At 38.2% G+C, this 18,796-nt stretch overlaps 1 protein-coding gene across 10 annotated transcripts in view; it reads left to right on the top strand.

Annotated features, from left to right (window-relative positions):
- METTL8 (methyltransferase 8, methylcytidine) overlaps nt 1–18,796 on the top strand; it is an 87,983-nt gene that overhangs the window by 7,679 nt on the left and 61,508 nt on the right. Inside the window, exon 1 of one of the 10 annotated variants that reach the window (XM_041722926.1) lies at nt 3,556–3,597. The exons of the other annotated variants lie outside the window; for them this stretch is intronic. The gene's annotated coding sequence lies outside the window, so the exon portion shown is untranslated. Of the gene's footprint in view, nt 1–3,555; nt 3,598–18,796 lie in introns of those variants that run through there. 10 annotated transcript variants of the gene reach the window in all.

The raw sequence follows: 18,796 nt of genomic DNA, 5'->3' as shown, positions 1-18,796 counted from the left end.
ATGTAACCAAAAGGGAGTTTAGGGGAGGGAGAGGGTTGATTTGATAGCACAGAGGATTTTTGGGGGACAATGAATCTATTTCATGATTTTGGAATGGTGGATACATGACACCGTGCATTTGTTAAAATCCATAGAGCTCTACAACACAAAGATTAAATCTTGACATGGGCAAATTTTAAAAATATATAAGGGGAAATAGAGTTCAGGATGGAGGGCAGACTGATAAAAGAATCTCACTGTATTACAAATGTATGCAGTAACCTCACTGAAAGGGGCCAAGGAAAAGATACTAACGTAAGTAACTTTGAAAATAAGACTAAAACTAGAGGCAATAGGAACTGTACATAAGCACTGTACTCTAGTTGATAAAGTATGAACTTTAGCTTGCTATAGGTATTGATGGATACATATAGAAACATTTATAAAGACATGTTTATACAAGTTTAATATACCCACATAAATGTCCTTCCTTTGTTAGTTGACAGGGCCTACAAGCAATCTAGTAGCAAGGAGCACACCAAGTACCTCATCTATTCCCAATAAAAGGAACAAACACTCTTTAAAGAAATAGCTAATTCTGGGACCAGGTCAAGGAATATGCAACACGAGCCTGCAATATCTTGAAGTACCAGAAAGTAAGGAAGCGCTCAAAAACAAAAACACAATGACGAGAGTATGTCAGAAGGATATAGGAGCTAAATATAGAAAGAAATGGTAGAAGAAAGAGCTCTTAATGGCCAAAACAGGAAGAGTTTGAGCAATAAAGTAGTATTGGGTTCTAATCCACAGTTTAAAACAAATATGAGTCCATACTGATAGAAACAAATGATAGAATAAATGGGGAAGAAGAGACAAATCTCCTATGCAAAATAATTTCAAATAATTTATGTGTATACTCTGCCCTTAAAGAGGTGGAGCATAACTTCCTACTCCCTAAGTGTGGGCTGCACACAGTGACTTCCTTCTAAAGAATACACCCTACCTGGGTGGGGGTGGATAACTCCACAGTGGAGAAACTTCAGTCACCACTTCATCCAGGTGATCAAGGTTAACATGAACCCATGATAAGTCATGTTCGTATCATGGATACCCTTGGTATGATGTGTTGAGAATGGCACTTCTGTGGGGTTTTTTTCCCTCTAAATTCCAAACTCCAATCTAATCATGAGAAAAATATCTCATAAATATTTATTGAGGGGCATTCTATAGGATACCCGATCAGTATTGCTCAAAATCATCAAGGTCTTCAAAAACAAAGAAACTCTGAGAAACTATTAGAGCCAAAGAGGAGCCTAAGGAGACCTAATCACTAAACATAATGTGGTGCCCTGGATGGAATTCTATGAGAGAAAAACACTTCAAATGAAAATGAAGGGAATTTGGATAAATTGTTATAGGTTTATAATAATGCAGTAGTATTGGCTTATTAATTGTAACAAATTACCATGCTAATGTGAGATTTTAATAATATGTTAGAAACTATGTTAGAGAAGTGCCTGGTCGTGAGCTCAGGGTGGTGAGCTCAAGCCCCGAGATGGGCTGGGTGCTGGGTGTGGAGCCTGCTTAAGATTCTCCCTCTCCCTCTCCCCGCCCCCAACTTGTATGTACATATGCTTTCTCTCTCTCTTAAAAAAAAAAAAAAAAAAGAAAGAAGAAACTATATTAGAATATGGGAGTGCTCTGTACCATCTGCAACTCTTCTGTAAATTTAAAACTGTTCTAAAATTAAAAGTTTGCTTTAAAAATGCAATAGGAATATGGTAGACACCACTATATAGAGGCAGCATAGCTTTAGTGGTTAAGATGAACTCAGTTACCAGCCTACCTGGGTTCAGATCCCAGCCTCACAACATAACTAACTATGGCAACTTGGATACACTAAATAACTGGAATTACTTTAACTTCTCTGTGCCTCATTTGCTTATCTGCTAAATGGGTTCTTGGGAGGACTAAATGAGTTATATGTAAAGCACTTAGAGTAATGCCTGGCACATAACAAATGCTATATAAATGTCTAATTCTATCATTACTATTTTGTTTTGATCTTTAGTTTTGGGGATTGTTATGTTTATAGCTGAATTTTATTCAATCTTTCTTTTTTTCTTCAGCATACTGATTTTTAGCTTGGCACTCCAACAGTGCAGTATCTATAATACTTTTTTCATAAGGGAGAAATTATTAAGATTGTGAAGATTCAAGAGAAAGCAGGGCCAGAACTTGATTGCCACCCCCAGTTTTATGTTGTATAAATAGTATTGACCGAGTGAATGTCGAAGTTACAAAGCCTAGCAGGATTTACTTTTTATGGGTACTTATATGCCACATATAGAAATTCTGAAGTTAATTTTATTTGGTTTTCAGTAGATATATTAAAATGTCCACTGGCCTTGTTAAACTGATGTTTTTTTAGGACAAAGTACTGCCTACAGTACAAATCCCTCAGATTTAGGCATCAGCATCTAAAATTTTTGTGACAATTGAAACAAAATGGAATGTATTATATAAAAACATGTTTTATGCCTTTTACTTCTATGCCTGAAATGCATACTAACTCTATACAAAACTCCTTAAACATCAGCAGCTTGGGTGTACTGAGTGAGTAGAATATAGAATTCGGAGTCAGGAATCCTACATGGTATGGGGTCTTGTAGCTGTGTGAACAGGGCAACTCATGTAACGTCCTTGAGCCTCATGTCCCACATCTGTAAAATGGTGATAACTAAAATGCTTGTCCTGCCTTCCTCCCTTCTTACAGGACGTTGTTAAGGATTAGGTGTGAAAATGAAGGTGCGAGCTTTTTGGAACTCATAAAACGTGTACAAATATTACTGTTATAGTATTTCTCAGGTTTTTGACCACACTAAAACTCTAATGAAAGTTTATAGTCAGATTAGATGTTGCACACCTTTACTTAATTATGTAATAAGATGAAATCATTTGAATTTAACATGTCTTTGGTGGTATATCTTCTCACAGCACTTTAGTTTTTTTCTTTTTTAAGATTTTATTTATTTATTTATACACAAGAGACAGAGAGAGAGAGAGAGAGAGAGAGAGGCAGAGACACACAGGCAGAGGGAGAAGCAGGCTCCATGCAGGGAGCCCGATGCAGGACTCAATCCTGGATCTCCAGGGTCAGGCCGCTAAAGCGCTGAGCCACCCGGGCTGCCCAGCACTTTAGTTTTTATGATGTTTTTCTTTTGTTTAACAAAGGAAGGCATTGTTTTAATCTGGAATGGTTTCCTTTAGATGGCAGTTTGAGAAAATGGTTTCCAAACTCTTCACTTGACATTAGGTATATAGAGAACACAAGTGTATCCCTCTAGTTTGTGGTCTCCTTAGGACAGAGACCCTCTTGTCCTGGAGTGGAGCTGACCAGCAGAGGGTGCACGAGCTTTCCCTGGAGCTGGCCTCAGAGGCTAGGCTGGGCAGACCTGACTGGTATCATCTATGTTTGCTGTCTGATAATTAACAGGCACGATAAATGAAAAGGTTCTGGCACACCAAAAACACAATTACCAACGGAAAGAGAGAGCAGCCATGACAGACAACAATGTTGCAAGTACCTGCCATAGTTGCTGAATAGGAAGTTTGTAGGTAACTGGAATATGGTATTCTTGCTACTTTTTGCCTTTTCCAGTAATTTTTTTCCCTTTCATGGTTCTTTGCCCCCACCTTCTGAGCATCTGTAGTTGTCAGCCTTATGTGGAGTTGTCGTTTTTTTTTTTTTTTTTTATGTTATTTATTTATTTTGCAGAGGGAGAGAGAGCACAAGCAGGGGGAACAGCAGGCAGAGGGAGAGGGAGAAGCAGGCTGGGATCATGACCTGAGCCAAAGGCAGATACTTAACCTATTTAGCCACCCAGGCTAAGTAGGAGTATTTTAAAACTGTCTTTCTCTGAACTTTTTTGGCCCTAGGGTATTTGGTCCTGGATCCAACTGGCCACAGAACCCTGTCTGGGTTCGCTTACCAAGCTCTCGCAGATTCCCTGGCATCTTTTCCTCCATGTTAATGAGTGACCACTAGAAAAAAATATTGACACTTTTCGAGTGTTACTATCACTATTGTCCATACCATCTTTTCTTTCCTTCCTTTCCAAGTGTGGACTTTCTACTTGTAGATATTGTATAGACTTTATATAACTAGTGATTGTAAAAATATTTTTATGTCTCCTGAGTATAAAAATTATTTGAGTTTACTTATAAAGCAAAAAAAAAAAACATTTTGAGACATAGTAAGAAAAAAATAGAAGGGTCTCCTTGAGCCTTTTAATCAGAGAAAACTAAATTCTTCCAGACTTTTTTTATGCATATGTATATTTGTTGTTATACATATTAATTTTTTTACATATTAATTTTTTTAAAATGAGATCTTACTATTTTTTTTAATTTTTTTATTTATTTATGTATGATAGTCACAGAGAGAGAGAGAGGAAGAGACACAGGTAGAGGGAGAAGCAGGCTCCATGCACCGGGAGCCCGATGCGGGACTCGATCCCGGGTCTCCAGGATCGTGCCCTGGGCCAAAGGCAGGCGCTAAACCGCTGCGCCACCCAGGGATCCCAGATCTTACTATAGATACTATTCTGTACCTGATTTTTCCCCACTTAATAATTAACTTATTTCCATATCAATAAATTTAGGTTTTTAATCAACATTTTAAAGTAGCTACATAATTTTCCCTTATATGGAATTTAGTCAGTTTTCTAAGATGAATATTTAGATGGTTTGGAGTTTTTCAAGATAATGTATAACAATGCTGTAACAAATCCTTATATCCTTCTGATTATATTCTTAGGATATATTTCTAGAAATTGAATTTTCCATCAAATTTATTCTTTAAGAATTTTCATAGGTATGGGGCGCCTGGGTGGCTCAGCCAGTTAAGGATACAACTATTGATTTCAGCTCAGGTCATGATTTCATGGTTGTGAGATCAAGCCCCACATGGGCTCTGCCCCTCTCCCATTTGCCCCTCTCCCACTTGCCCCTCTCCCACGTAAAGAAAAGAATTTTCATAGGTATTGCCAAATTTTCCTCAGGAAAGCTCTCTCAGTGCCATCTCCCCTGACAATGTGTACAGATGCTTATTTTTGTACATCATTTCACTTTGCCAAAATGATAAGTCAAATACTTAAGTAAGCTATCATACTCTTTTTAAAAAGAATTAGTGGACTTTCCATTCTCCATGTCATCCCAGAAAATTAAGGTAGTGGTTTTCCAACTTTTTGGTTTCAGGACTCCTTGACACTGAAAAATTGTACCCCCAAGAGCTTTTGTTTATAGGGATCATAGTTATCAATATTTATGGAATTAGAAATTAAAACTAAGAAAAAATAAAAATATTTATTGTCATTTAAGAATAATAATCCATCGCATATTAGCATGAATATCATTTTTATTAAAAATATTTTCCAAAAGAAAAAAATTAATGAGAAGAGCAGCATAGTTTTACATTTTTGCAAATCTCCTTAATATTTGGCTTAAGAGAAGATGACTGAAATCTTTTTTTTTTTTTTTTTTTAAGTATACTTAACAGGGCGCCTGGGTGGCTTAGTCAGTTAAGCATCTGCCTTCAGTTCAGGTCATGATCCTGGGGTCCTGGGATTGAGCTCCATGTCAGGGAATAAGGGGGGAGTGAGTCCCTGATCTGTGGGGAGTCTGCTTCTCCCGCCCCCTTTGCCCCCCACTCATGCTCACACTTTCTCTCAATCAAATAAATAAAATCTTTAAAAAATAAAATATACTTAAAATACAATGCTATATTAGTTTCAGATGTACAATGTATTGATTAACAATTCTGCACATTACTCAGTACCTACTGTGATAAGTGTAGTTACCATCTTTCACCATGCAATGTTATTACAATATTATTGACTATATTTCTTATGCTGTACTTTTTGCCTATGTGACTTATTTTATGACTGGAAGTTTGCACCTCTTAATCCTCTTACCTTTTTGACTGGATTCTTATGTTTACTTCTGAATTGAGTATGTTATTATATGTTGTTTTGATTTATGTATATGCAGAAAATCTGATCTCATGTAGAAATGTAGGTAGTTAGAGGAGAAGTACTTTAATAGTCTCTTAGGATGAATGTGAATATTTTTGGATACTACACCAAATTCCAGTACATGGTAGTTTCTTATGAGTTAACTGCAATTTAATATATAAAACCGTGTCAGTGAACTTTTCATACTGTTACATTAAAATCTGTTGGTTGTCTTGCACTATGAATAGATCTTTTACCCAGGCATGATTTTGTGATATCATGTGTGTCATCTGGAAAATATTGGTTCACTGAGCTGTGCAGATCTTCCAAATGTTGACACATTTCATTATACCATATCAAAAATACCTTATTCTCATTGGAATAGTACTTAAGTGTCTGAAAGCTGTTAAGCTCACAGTGGTAGGCACAGGTTTTCTAGAATTCTAATTTTTTGCTTAAAAGCTTGAATTTTATTAATGGCAACAAATGGCATCAGTTGTTTACCTGTCAGGTTTACTTTGTTTTTGAGAAAATGCTAAAGTTGAAATGGTGTTCCATGAAAACAATTTTTATTGCTTCATCAAGGATATGCTTAAGTGGCTTTTTCCCTCCTCTTTCTTTCATTGCATGGTTGGTGAAGAAAATAGGTACTACCTACAGTACAGTTTGGTGTGACTGCCTTGATTCAGATGAAGATGCCAGCAGTTTTATCCACCATTGCCTGTGTACCATCCATGCAACTGCCACCTCTGTAAAAAAGTCTAATAATAGTATGTTGATACTATTATGAAAATCATTCTAACCTTTTGCAGAACCCCTTAAAGTGTTTTGGGCCCCAAGGGATCCCTGGGCCACATACTGAGAACCTCTAGTCTAAGGTAATCATGGGAACCCATTCTCTTACCAGAGACTGATGTAGGAATAATCTGTGACCTTCCAGTTCTGGCCAGTGAGATCTGAGAGCAAACCTGTTGAGGAGCTTGTGAGAAAATTTCCCCATCCCTAAAAAGAGACGTAAGAAAGAAATGGTCCTTTTCTTCCTCTGGATGTTGCCATGTTAGTCGTGGTAGCTGATACTGCTGCGACCATTTTATAACTGTCATAGGGAACCAGCCTTAGAATGAAGGTGATGTTGTGAAGAGCAGGGTGGAGAAATGGCAGGAACCCAGGTTCTTAGTAACGTCACAGAACTAAAGAAGAAACTATACCTACGGGGCATGTGGGTGGCTCAGTGATTGAGCATCTGCCTTTGGCTCAGGTCATGATCCTGGTGCTGGGATTGAGTCCCACTTTAGACTCCCTGCAGAGAACCTGCTTCTCCCTCTGCCTGTGTCTCTGCCTCTCTCTGTGTCTCTCATAAATAAATAAACAAAATCTTAAAAAAAAAGAAACAAACAAACAAACCATGCCTAGAACTTACTCAACCTCTGGACTTCCAGTTAGGAGAGATAATATTCTCTTATTATTTAAGCCAGTTTGGATAGGATCTTCTGTTACTTGCAGTTGAAAGTGTCCCTAAAAGACATTTCTTATTAGTGTGATGAATATTTTTAAGTGTTTGGTGGCCATTTGCATTTCTTCTGTGAATATTTGTTGATGGCATTGACACATTTTATACTGAGGTCTTTTCTAAGTATTTCCTAAGCATTCCTTAGTATTTTTTGAGCATTCCTTTATATATCAGTAGTAATACATTGTAGTGTTTTGCAGGTATCTCTACCAGGGTCTTTTGTAGCATATCTTCCCATACATTTTAATAAGCAATCTATTAGTCTTTTTCTTTCCTTTTTTCTTCATAGTTTTTGTATCATGTTCAAAAGGGTCTTTACCCCACTTTTTAGTAAGTATTCACCTATGCTTTTTAGGCTTATTCAGGAGTATTTTTACATTAAAAACTTTAACTTATCTGGAATTTATTTTGGTGTTAGATGTAACATAGGCATATAACTTTATTCCTTCTAATAGCCCTTTTTTGTTTTCTTTTTTTTATATTTTATTTTTTTACATAATCTATGCCCAACATTGAGTCCCAAACCTACAACCCTGAGATCAAGAGTCACATGCTTCACCAACTGAGCCAGCCAAGTGCCCCTTCCTTCCTCCCTTCCTCCTTCCCTCCCTCCACTCTTCCTTTCTTTCTTTTTTCTTTTTTCTTTTCTTTTCTCTTCTTTTCTTTTTTTTTCTTTCCTTTCTTTCTCTCTCTCTCTCTCTCTCTCTCTCATTAAGTTCCACATGTAATGGGGAGCTCAAACCCACAACCCCAAGATCTGGAGTCACGTGCTCCTCTTACTGAACCAGCCAGCCTCCCTGATAACCCATTTTCTTAATACAGTTTTTTAAATAGTCCAGCTTAATCCACTGATTTGAAATACTAGCTCTATTACAAATGGAATTCTTACATACATTTTGACTAGTTTCTGGACTATCCATCCTGTTCCACTACTTTGACTGTATATGCTGGCATTGTTGTAGGCATGGTTAAGATACTTGCTTTATAATGAACTATAATGTCTGGAAGGATAAGCACTTCCCTACCCCCCTTAACCCAACCCCACCACAAGTAGCATCACTATTTCCTTTCCAGTATTTTCCTGGCACTTCTTGCATGTTTATTCTTCCAGATGAACTTTTATTTGTTCAAGTTCTTCAAAAATATTTTTGGAATTATGAGTGGGATTTCTTTAATTTTATGGATGATTTTGTTAAGAATTTGCATTTTTACAATATTGAATCTTTAGCTTCAGGAACTCATGTACTGTCTTCCTATTTATTAAGATTATCTTCCATGCCCCTCTGTAGAGTTGTATAGCTTTCTTTGTATCCGTCCTGTATATTTCTGGCTAAGTTTATTCCTAGGCATATCGTGTTATTTTTGTTGTAATCATAAGAAGAATCTTTTCCCCTGTACATTTTCTACTTTTGCTATCTATATTAAAAAAAAAAAACTTAAAAAAAATTCAGCACATATTTCCAGATAGTTTTGGCTTCTTAAAAAAGAATAATCACAAAGGATACTATCATTTGTGGTAGTACAGTATGTACTGTGTGAACTTGATTTATGAGGTATGACTGTTTCAGACTGTTTAAGGAAACAGAACATACCAGAAGCTATATCTCAATGAATATGATCTTTCCAAGCTGGTTATGATGGGAGTTCATACATTTATGGCAAAAAGAGCAATAGCTTATGCAAAAAAGAAAAAGAAAAAAAAAGGAATATTATCCTAAAGCAAAGAATGGGCCATCACTGAGGATATGAAAAAGAATCAATAAGCCCCAATCAGAGAAAGACAATTATTATATGGTTTCACTCATATGAGGAATATCAGAAACACCACAGAGGATCATAGGGGAAGGGAAGGAAAATGTAATGGGAAGAAATCAGAGAGGGAGACAAACCATGAAAGACTCATAATTATGGGAAAGAAACTGAGGTTTGCTGGAAGGGAGGAGGGTGGAGAGATGGAGTAACTGGGTGATAGGCATTAAGGAGGGCACATGATGTGTTGAACACTGGGTATTACATGCAACTGATGAATAACTGAACTCTATATCTGAAACTAATGATGTACTATATGTTGGCTAATTGAGTTTAAATTTAAAAAAATAAAAATTAAAAAAGAATAAGCCTGCTATGAGGACATTATCTGAAAATGGAATTTCAAAGATGTATATTATTGGAATACATAGTAATTTCTCAAAGTGACTTACTTGGAAGGTCAACACTTATTTTGGTCCACAAGCCTACTTTTTAGTTAAACAGCATCACTTTATAGACGCACCTTATGTTACCAGGTGGCAAAGAAATGGCTGGCAGGTTTTATGTGTTTTTTGTTGTTGTTATTGTTCTAAAAGAATCATCATTTAATCATACTGTTTTTGCATTAAATAAGATTCAAGTCGCCCCAGGCAGTATGGATTGGCAGTGTTTCAACTGTTGGGAAAATGGAATTTGCCAGTTTTCTAAGAACATCTAAAATAAACAAACAAATTTCTTTTCATCTACATTATGGATTAAAAAACATGTGTGGGCTAGCCTGTATCTTAATCACCATTTAAAATATTTCCATAGAAAATGTGTTTCTGAGCTCTTAACAACTGACTTACAGATTATATTAGAAATAAGACCTTCTATAGGTTGGAGATTACTAAGGTTTCTCTACATGGTGTGATCCTTGGAGGTTAAGAATGTGATATTCCCTTGTGATGCCTGGATGGCTCAGTCAGTAGAGCATGCAACTCTTGATCTCAGGGCTGTGAATCCAAGCCCATGTTAGGTGTAGGGATTACTTAAAAATAAAGTCTTTTTAAAAAAAGGAATATAATATTCTCAATTATTTGTAAGTAACTTGCCGTGACATTATTATTCATTGGCTTTCGAAAATCAATCTTAAATGTATTGATTTTTTTAGTTTGTATAATTTCTTGGAATAAGGTTATTATATGTTTGGTTAAAGAATGTATTCTTTATTTCTTTGGGTGAGAAGCCTGGCTTCAGATCAGAATGCTATGTGTGATGTTTCAGGCCTGACCATAGGCAATTATAAGACTTTTCCTGGAAGGCCTCATAGGAAGAAGCTACCATTTCCACAGCCAGTGCATTGCAGTTTCCTGGAGGGATTGCAGTCAAAGCTCCCCTGGGCAGTCGTGCACAATAATAAGGACTGCTGCTGAGATACTTGGTCCACTTTAGCTCCCTAGCTCTTCTTCCCCTAACTCCGACTCCCTCTTGCCCATGGATCCATAAAAAGGCAGGAGACAGGTTCCCCTTTCAGTGCTGCATCTACATGATCCTCACCCAGTGCCATTCCACAGGGAAAAATGGAACATTAGAGAGCTGGTGCTTCTCTTTGCCTCTTGCTTGCACTGTTGCAGTAAAATAAAAGGCTTGACTGTTCCTTTTATTTTGGCTTGTTCTAATTCACCATCTCAATACCTGATTGCTCAACAGTGGGAGGTGGGAATGTTTTGTGTGATATATTTTTTTTCCTTTTCAAGCTTTAATAGGTGCCATTTAGAAATGTTTCTGGAATTCACTGAATAATAATCTAACTTTACATTTGTGAAGCACTACATAGCTTATAATGTTCTGTGCAAGAATTTTGTAACTTAAGAATTATCTCCATTTTACAAATGAGCCAATAGGTTCAGGCAAAGTGACTTTTCTACAAGTCATGCTAATAGATTGTTGGACCATGACTTGAACTTGAGGCTGATTATAGCCTCAATCAGCACTTTATGCTCTGCTTCCCCATTTCACTGGTAAATTAGTCTTTTACCTTCTTGGGAAGTTGGGACTACTTTAAGACTGTTTATATTAAGAAGCACAGTGGAAAGCTTGATGCTGTGGTGTTCATGAAGCCCTGGGGAAGTTGTAAGAAGAACCAGACTAATGATAACAATGGTGATATCAGCTAAAATTTACTGAGCACTTACCATGCACCCAGCACCATGTTACATATATATGTTACATAGGTCACCTTTTGTGACCTTCCTAAATCTCAAAATAATCCTATTAGCCACATTTTGAGGAAATCAAGACCAACAGAAGTTAAATATCATATCAGAGATTGTGTGGTAGTAAGTCACAGAACCTGGATTCAACTTAATCCAAACCTTTTGCCTTTTCACCTAAAATTGCTTTCCAAGAAGGCTTGAGGTACAGGATGCCTGGGTGTCTCAGTGGTTGAGCGTCTGCCTTCAGATCAGGGTGTGATCCCAGGGGTCCTGGGATCCAGTCCTGTGTCAGGTTCCCCTCAAGGAGCCTGCTTTTCCCTCTGCCTGTGTCTCTGCCTCTCTCTCTGTCTCTTTCATGAATAAATAAAATCTTAAAAAGAAGGCTTGAGGTGATTCTGCCCTACTTTAGGGGTATTTCAGCTATTTTGAGGAGTAGGCGGAGAATTCTCTGGAACAGAATCTCCTAATAATAGTATTTCTCAATATTGAAAAATGTATAAATCTCCATTGAAAGGAGGGGAAAATCTCAGACCCCTGGGTTGACTTAAATTGACTTATATTGTTACACAAATCTAGGTATAAGCTCCTCAGGCACAGAGCTCTTATTCAACTATAAAATCAAAATAAGTACAAATATCATCACAAAGCCAATAAAATTCATATTAATAGCATAATGTGACTGCTGATGTGACTAAATTGCAGCTCTAATTATTAGCAAGGTACTGACCTCACCACACAGCTTCCTTTTGACTTCAGCCCATCTTTACTGTTGTGTACTGCATGTCTTCTCAATTCCTTCACCACTTGTCTCAATGGGAAACGCTGCAGAACCTTTTACTGTGTTGTGTACTCAGGCACATCATTCGCATACTATATCTGTGCTGCTTGTTGCCAACAAGATCATAAATGCAAACATAGACACTGAAATCAAGTGGCGGTGATACATTTGCTCCTTTTTATTTTTAGATCATTATCATAATAAAAACATGATTTAAAAAAAATTGTTTGGGGATCCCTGGGTGGCGCAGCGGTTTGGCGCCTGCCTTTGGCCCAGGGCGCGATCCTGGAGGCCCTGGATCGAATCCCATGTCGGGCTCCCGGTGCATGGAGTCTGCTTCTCCCTCTGCCTATGTATCTGCCTCTCTCTCTCTCTCTCTCCCTGTGTGTGTGACTATCATAAATAAATAAAAATTAAAAAAAATTGTTTTAGGACCTCAGTTTGATAAACCCTGATTTTTTTTTTTTAATGTGTGTGTGGGTTTTTTGTTTTGTTTTTTAAGTGATCTCTACACCCAATACAGGGCTCAAGCTCAGAACTCCGAGATCAAGCAAGAGTTGAGTGTCTGCTGACTGAGCCAGCCAGGTGCCCCAAATCCTGTTTTAATAGATGTGTCCAGTGGGAGATTGTTCCTGAAGAGCAAAGGGATGGAGATCTATTATCATGACCTTAAGAAGGTTAAAATGAGGTGGTGAATGGCAGTCCATGTTTTAGCTTTTGTCCATGCTAAAGTGTTTCTCTTTCATAGGTGTTTATAACCTTGTGGTTCTTTCTAGCCACACTTAAGAGCTTCTCATTCAAAGCAGGATTTCCTTCTCATTGTTACAGTGTTACTGTTTTTGTTACTAAGTGACATAGGTTAGCAAATTCAGAAGGCCTAATTACTCACCAGTATGTTCTATCTCTCTTCTCATCCCCTTCTTTCTTTCTTTTCTAAGATTTTATTTTTAAGTAATCTCTACTCTCAACATGGTGCTCTAATTTACAATCTTGATATCGAGAGTTGTAGGCTCCACTGACTGAGCCATCCAGGTGCTCCTCTCTTTTCCCCTTATTTCTGTTTAACCCAGACTTAAGCCACATCAGGTACATCAGCTGCACCCCACTTTCATCCCCCCTTTTCCTCTGTCCTCTTTATTTTTTATTTCTGGTAATTTTGGGCTTGCTTCATGGTCATCAGTTGTATTTCCCTCAATTCTGCCACCTTACATTACCACTACTTTTTGTACTACCAGCCTGGACAGGTCTAATATAGATAAAAACAAATATATTGCCCCAGACTGCCAGATGGTAAAAGGAAATCATATAGCGGGTCTATCCAGTTGCTTTGGTTGCAAATAACAGAAAACTCAGATTGGCTTAAATAATTGACAGGATATATTGGCTTAATAACTGAAAAAGCCAAAAAAAAAAAAAAAAAAACTGAAAAAGCCAGAAGTGGGATGGGCTTCAAATGAAACTCAATCCAGCTATTTTTTTTTTTTAAGATTTATTTATTTATTTGTTCATGATAGACAGAGAGAGAGATGCAGAGACACAGGCAGAGGGAGAAGCAAGCTCCATGCCGGGAGCCCAATGCGGCACTCGATCCTGGGACTCCAGGATCGCGCCCTGGGCCAAAGGCAGGTGCTAAACCACTGAGCCACCCAGGGATCCCCTCAATCCAGCTATTAACAATGGCACGTAACTTCCTTTTATCCTTTAAGTTTTCCTTCCTCAGAGTTAATTTCATCCTAAAATTGTATCATCCTGAGGCCAGGCCCACTCAGGTCTCTAAGATGGCTTTTGTTATGTACTGAACTGTATCCCAACCCCCCAACCCCCCACCCCCTACCCCCGCACCCACCCTTACCCCTCCCCAATTTATATGTTGAAGCCCTAGTCCCTGGTGTGACCATATTTGGAGATAGGGCCTTTATGGAGGTAATAGAAGTTAAATGAGGTCATAATGGTAGGGCCCTAATCCAATAAAACTGTGTCCTTATAAGAAAAGAGACACCAAAGAGACATCTTACTCCACAGGCATGCAAGAGGGAAGGTCATGTGAGGACACAGCTGTCTATAAGTGAGCAAGTGATGCCTCGCCAGAAACCAACTTTGATCCTTGATCTTGAACTTTTAGCTTCCAATACTGTGAGAAAATAAATTTCTGTTGTTTAAATCATCCAGGCAGCCTGGAGCTAACTGGTAATAGCTTTCAGCAGCTTTAAGGCCTCATGCTTCCTCTTTCATGCATAGCAGGTACAAAGAAACCATCTTTGTCCCCAAATCTCTAGCAGTAGACTTAAGATATGCTCTGTTGGACAGGCTTATTAGTCACATACGTACCTCTAAATCACTCTGCCCATAGGTTTGGAATGTACTGATTGGTTTAGCATAGGTTAAATAGTCCATCTTTGGTTCTGGTCATGTCTCCATATCTCTACAAACTCAAAGATCTCAAATCCATGAGCTGTTAGTGGGGAGTGAGTGCTCAGGAGGCAACCAATAAGTGATTGCTAATTTGAGTTGCAACTTCAGATGGGCCAATTAGCTGTTAACATTCCTTTATTCAAATATTGTTTTCTTTTCTCTTTTTTTTTTCCTCTGCTCTTCCTTTTCTCAAGTTCCCTACCTTGCAGCCTCTTACTTTGCACAAAGAGAACATTGGGAAAGGACTCACTGAACAGTCTTCCCTTCCATTACAAACTCACCTGTTCTCACTCACAAGAGAATGAGATTGTTCTTGACACCTTACATGGTTAACACGTTTTTGGTGTACTTATTTCCCTTCTCTTCCTCCCATTTCTTAAAACTTGTTTGTCAACAGTCCATCTCTTTCCAGTATTTTCAATCTATTTTTTTCAACATTGAGTTTTCTCTTATTGTACAAAAAAATACTCAAGATTCTTTGCATCTTAACAAATATTATTATTTGATGAGGCAACACCTCAGGATGTGATCCAATTTGTCTTTTCCTTTCCATTGCCTATCATAGTCCTCTACGTTCACTACCTTCTGTACCCCATTGACCTGCTTATTCCTCAACTCTGCCTTCTGCTGACACAGCCAGAATCAAAACACCTGTGACTTCCTGTCTACCACCTGTAAACCAGTGACTTGTCTCCCAAATCTACATCTCTAGCACCTACCAATTACCTAAATTGCCAACTACTTATTGTCAATGTCCATTTAAATACATTGTGAGATCCTTAAAATTTGTCATGTGCAAGCTGAACTTTTTTTCTTTTAAGATTTATTTATTTGAGAGAGAGAATGCAGCAGGGAGGAGCAGAGTCTGAAACAGACTCTGTACTAGGTGCAGAGCTTGGTGTGGGACTCTGTCTTATAGCCCTGAGATCATGACCTGAGCTGAAACCAAGAGTTGGACGCTTAACTAACTGCAACACCCAGGTGCCCTGCAAACTGAACTTATGATCTTCTCTTCCCTACCACCATCCCATCATTATCTACATTTTTTCTGAACTTTGTCTTGAATAATCTCATCCTCTACTCAGCTACCCAAGCTAAAAATCTTCTTTCATGTTTGGCTTCAGCCTGCATATTTGGCTTCAGCCTGCTTTCATATCTAGTCATTTCAAAAGAATCTATTGATTCTGCCTCTAAAGTGTGTCTTGACTTGGCCCCTTCCTTAATTCTCATGAAATTGTCTTCTCTGGCTCCCATGATGTCTGACAAATTCTTATTATATGGAGCTCTCCTTTAATCAGTTCTGTATAGGAGTGGTTCTCGATACTTGATGTGCACCAGGATCACATGTGAAGATTTTAAAAGCTATACATGCACAGGCCCAGAGCTTTGATTTTCTCTGGTCTGGTATAGGACTCCATGTTTGGTGGTATAAAACCATCATAACAATTTTTATAAGATACAAATCTGATCATGTTGCTCACCTGTTTAAAACTCTTCAGTTGTTGTCAATGCCTATAGAACTTGCCTAGGGGTGTCTGGGTAATGTAGTCGGTTGAGCCTCCAACTCTTAGTTTTGACTGGGGTTGTGATCTCAGGGTCATAGGATTGAGCCTCCCACCACTCATCCCTCAGGCTCTGTGCTCAGCATGGAGTCTGCTTGAGACTCTCTCTCTCTCACTCTGTCCCTCCCCTCTGCCCTTCCCTCCTGAGTGCTCTCTCTCTCTTTCAAGTAAATAAATAAATCTTTAAAAAAAAAAAATGGGCACCTGGGTGGCTCAGTCGATTAAGTATCTGCCTTTTGGCTCAGGTCATGATCCTGGGGTCCTGGGATTAAGCCCCACATCAGGCTTTCTCTCCCTCCCCCTCTGCCTGCCTCTCTGCTTACTTGTGCATTTGCGTGCGCTCTGTCTCTCTCTCTCTCTCAAATAAATAAATACAATCTTAAAAAAAAAAGAAAGAAGGAAAAATAGACATTCAAATTGCTTAATTTGTTATAAAGATTCCTTGCTATCTGTCTCTGGCCTATATTTCCAGTCTTATAAATACCTCCCCACCCCTACCTGCCCTTCACATTATAGGCTATAAGCATACAAAGTTAATTTTTTATATATACTTTTTTTTAAATTTTTATTTATTTATGATAGTCATACAGAGAGAGAGAGAGAGAGGCAGAGACACAGGCAGAGGGAGAAGCAGGCTCCATGCACCGGGAGCCCGACGTGGGATTCGATCCAGGGTCTCCAGGATCGCGCCCTGGGCCAAAGGCAGGCGCCAAACCGCTACGCCACCCAGGGATCCCCTTTATATATACTTTTAACTTTAAAACAGTTTTAGCTTATAGAAAAATTGTGGAAATAGTATAGCTACCATACACTCCATACTGAGTTTCTCATATTACTACCATCTTATATTAGTATGATATATATATATATATCATACTTTTATATACATATATATATATAAAACAATCAGTGAGCCAATATTGATACATTTCTAAAGCACATGGCTTACTCAGATTTCCTTAGTTTTCACCTAAATATCCCTTTTCTGTTCCAAGATCTCAGGACACCACATTCTACTTTTTTATTTTAAAGATTTATTTATTTACTTGAGAGAGAAAGAGAGTATGAGCAGGGGGTGGGGCAGAGGGAGAGGGAATCCCAAGCTGAATTCCATGTGGAGCTGGAACCTAACTGGGAGGCTCCATCCCAGAACCCTGAGACCACAGCCTGAGCCAAAGGATGCCCAACCAACTGCACCACCCCAGGCACCCCAATAACCTCATTGCATTTAGTTGTCATGTTTCTTTTGGTTCCTCTTTGCCCTGACAGTTTCTCAGATTAACTTGCTTTTTGATGACTTTGACAGTTTTGAGGAGTACAGTTTTTTATATTTTATAGAATGTTCCAAAATTGGGGTTTCTCTGATGTTTTTCTTATGATTAGACTGAGGTTATGGGCTTGGGGGAAGAAGAAGAACACAGAGGCAAAGTGCTGTTCTCATTACATCATACTGAGAATACATGCTGTCAACATGACATCCACTGTTGGTATTAACTTTGATCACCTGGGGATGCCTGGGTGGCTCAGCGGTTGAGCGTCTGCCTTTGGCTCAGGGCATGATCCTGGAGTCCTGGGATCAAGTCCCACATCAGGTTCCCTACATGGAGCCGGCTTCTCTCTCTGCCTGGGTCTCTGCCTCTGTGTGTATGTGTCTCTCTCTCATGAATAAATAAATAAAATCTTTAAAAAAAAAAAAACTTTGATCACCTGACTGAGGTAGTGTGTAGCCCACACTTACGGAATGAGAAGTTATGGTCCACCTCCTTTAGGGTAGAGTATCTACATAAATTATTTGGAATTCTTCTGCTTGGGAGATTTGTCTCCTTTCCTTCATTTATTATTTATTCAGTCAATCATTTATATTCACATGAACATACAGATATTTGTTTTGTTTGGGGGGTTATGAGCCAAAACTATTTTGTTGCTCAAAATGTTTCAGCTTTGGCCATGAGGAGCTCTTTCAATCAGCTTATGTGTCCCTTTGACATACCTCTGTCATTGTGGGGTTTGGGTTTTGTTTGTTTGATTTTCTTTTTGAGCACTTCCTTACTTTCTGGCACTAAAGGATACTACAGGTTCATCTTGTATATTCCCTGCCTCAGTCCTAGCAGCATTAGTTTCTCCAAAGAGCCCTAGTTCCTTTTGTTAGACAATGGTATTAGAAACCAAGATCTAGTTGCTTGATGTGCTTACTGCTACTGGGATGTGATTGCTTCTAGGCCTTCTCAGCAGAGTAAGGAAATATATGTGTGTATACCAACTTGTGTATATTCATATCTACAAATATTTCTACATGTAATATCTGTATTTATATTAAGCTAAACATTAGTTCATACTGATGATTCTGATTCTAATCTATTATCGTGTGGATCATTCCAACATTCTCCCCTAATTTGTTTGTAACCTTCCACTCTGAGTGAGAAACTCAGTTCCCAACCATCTACTATCTGTTTCTTAATTGTTCAGTTCTGGTATATTTTTATAGTGGTTTCAGAATTGTTAATCCCTTTTCAACTGGAATGCAGTGCTTATTACACTTCTTCTTGCCTTTAGTTATAAAGACTAACTCATTTTTAAAGTTACTTTAGTTAGCA

The sequence above is a fragment of the Vulpes lagopus genome, chromosome 11, assembly GCF_018345385.1.
Source record: "Vulpes lagopus strain Blue_001 chromosome 11, ASM1834538v1, whole genome shotgun sequence".
NCBI classification, from domain to species: Eukaryota; Metazoa; Chordata; class Mammalia; order Carnivora; family Canidae; genus Vulpes; species Vulpes lagopus.
This window is presented reverse-complemented; position numbering and strand designations above follow the sequence as displayed.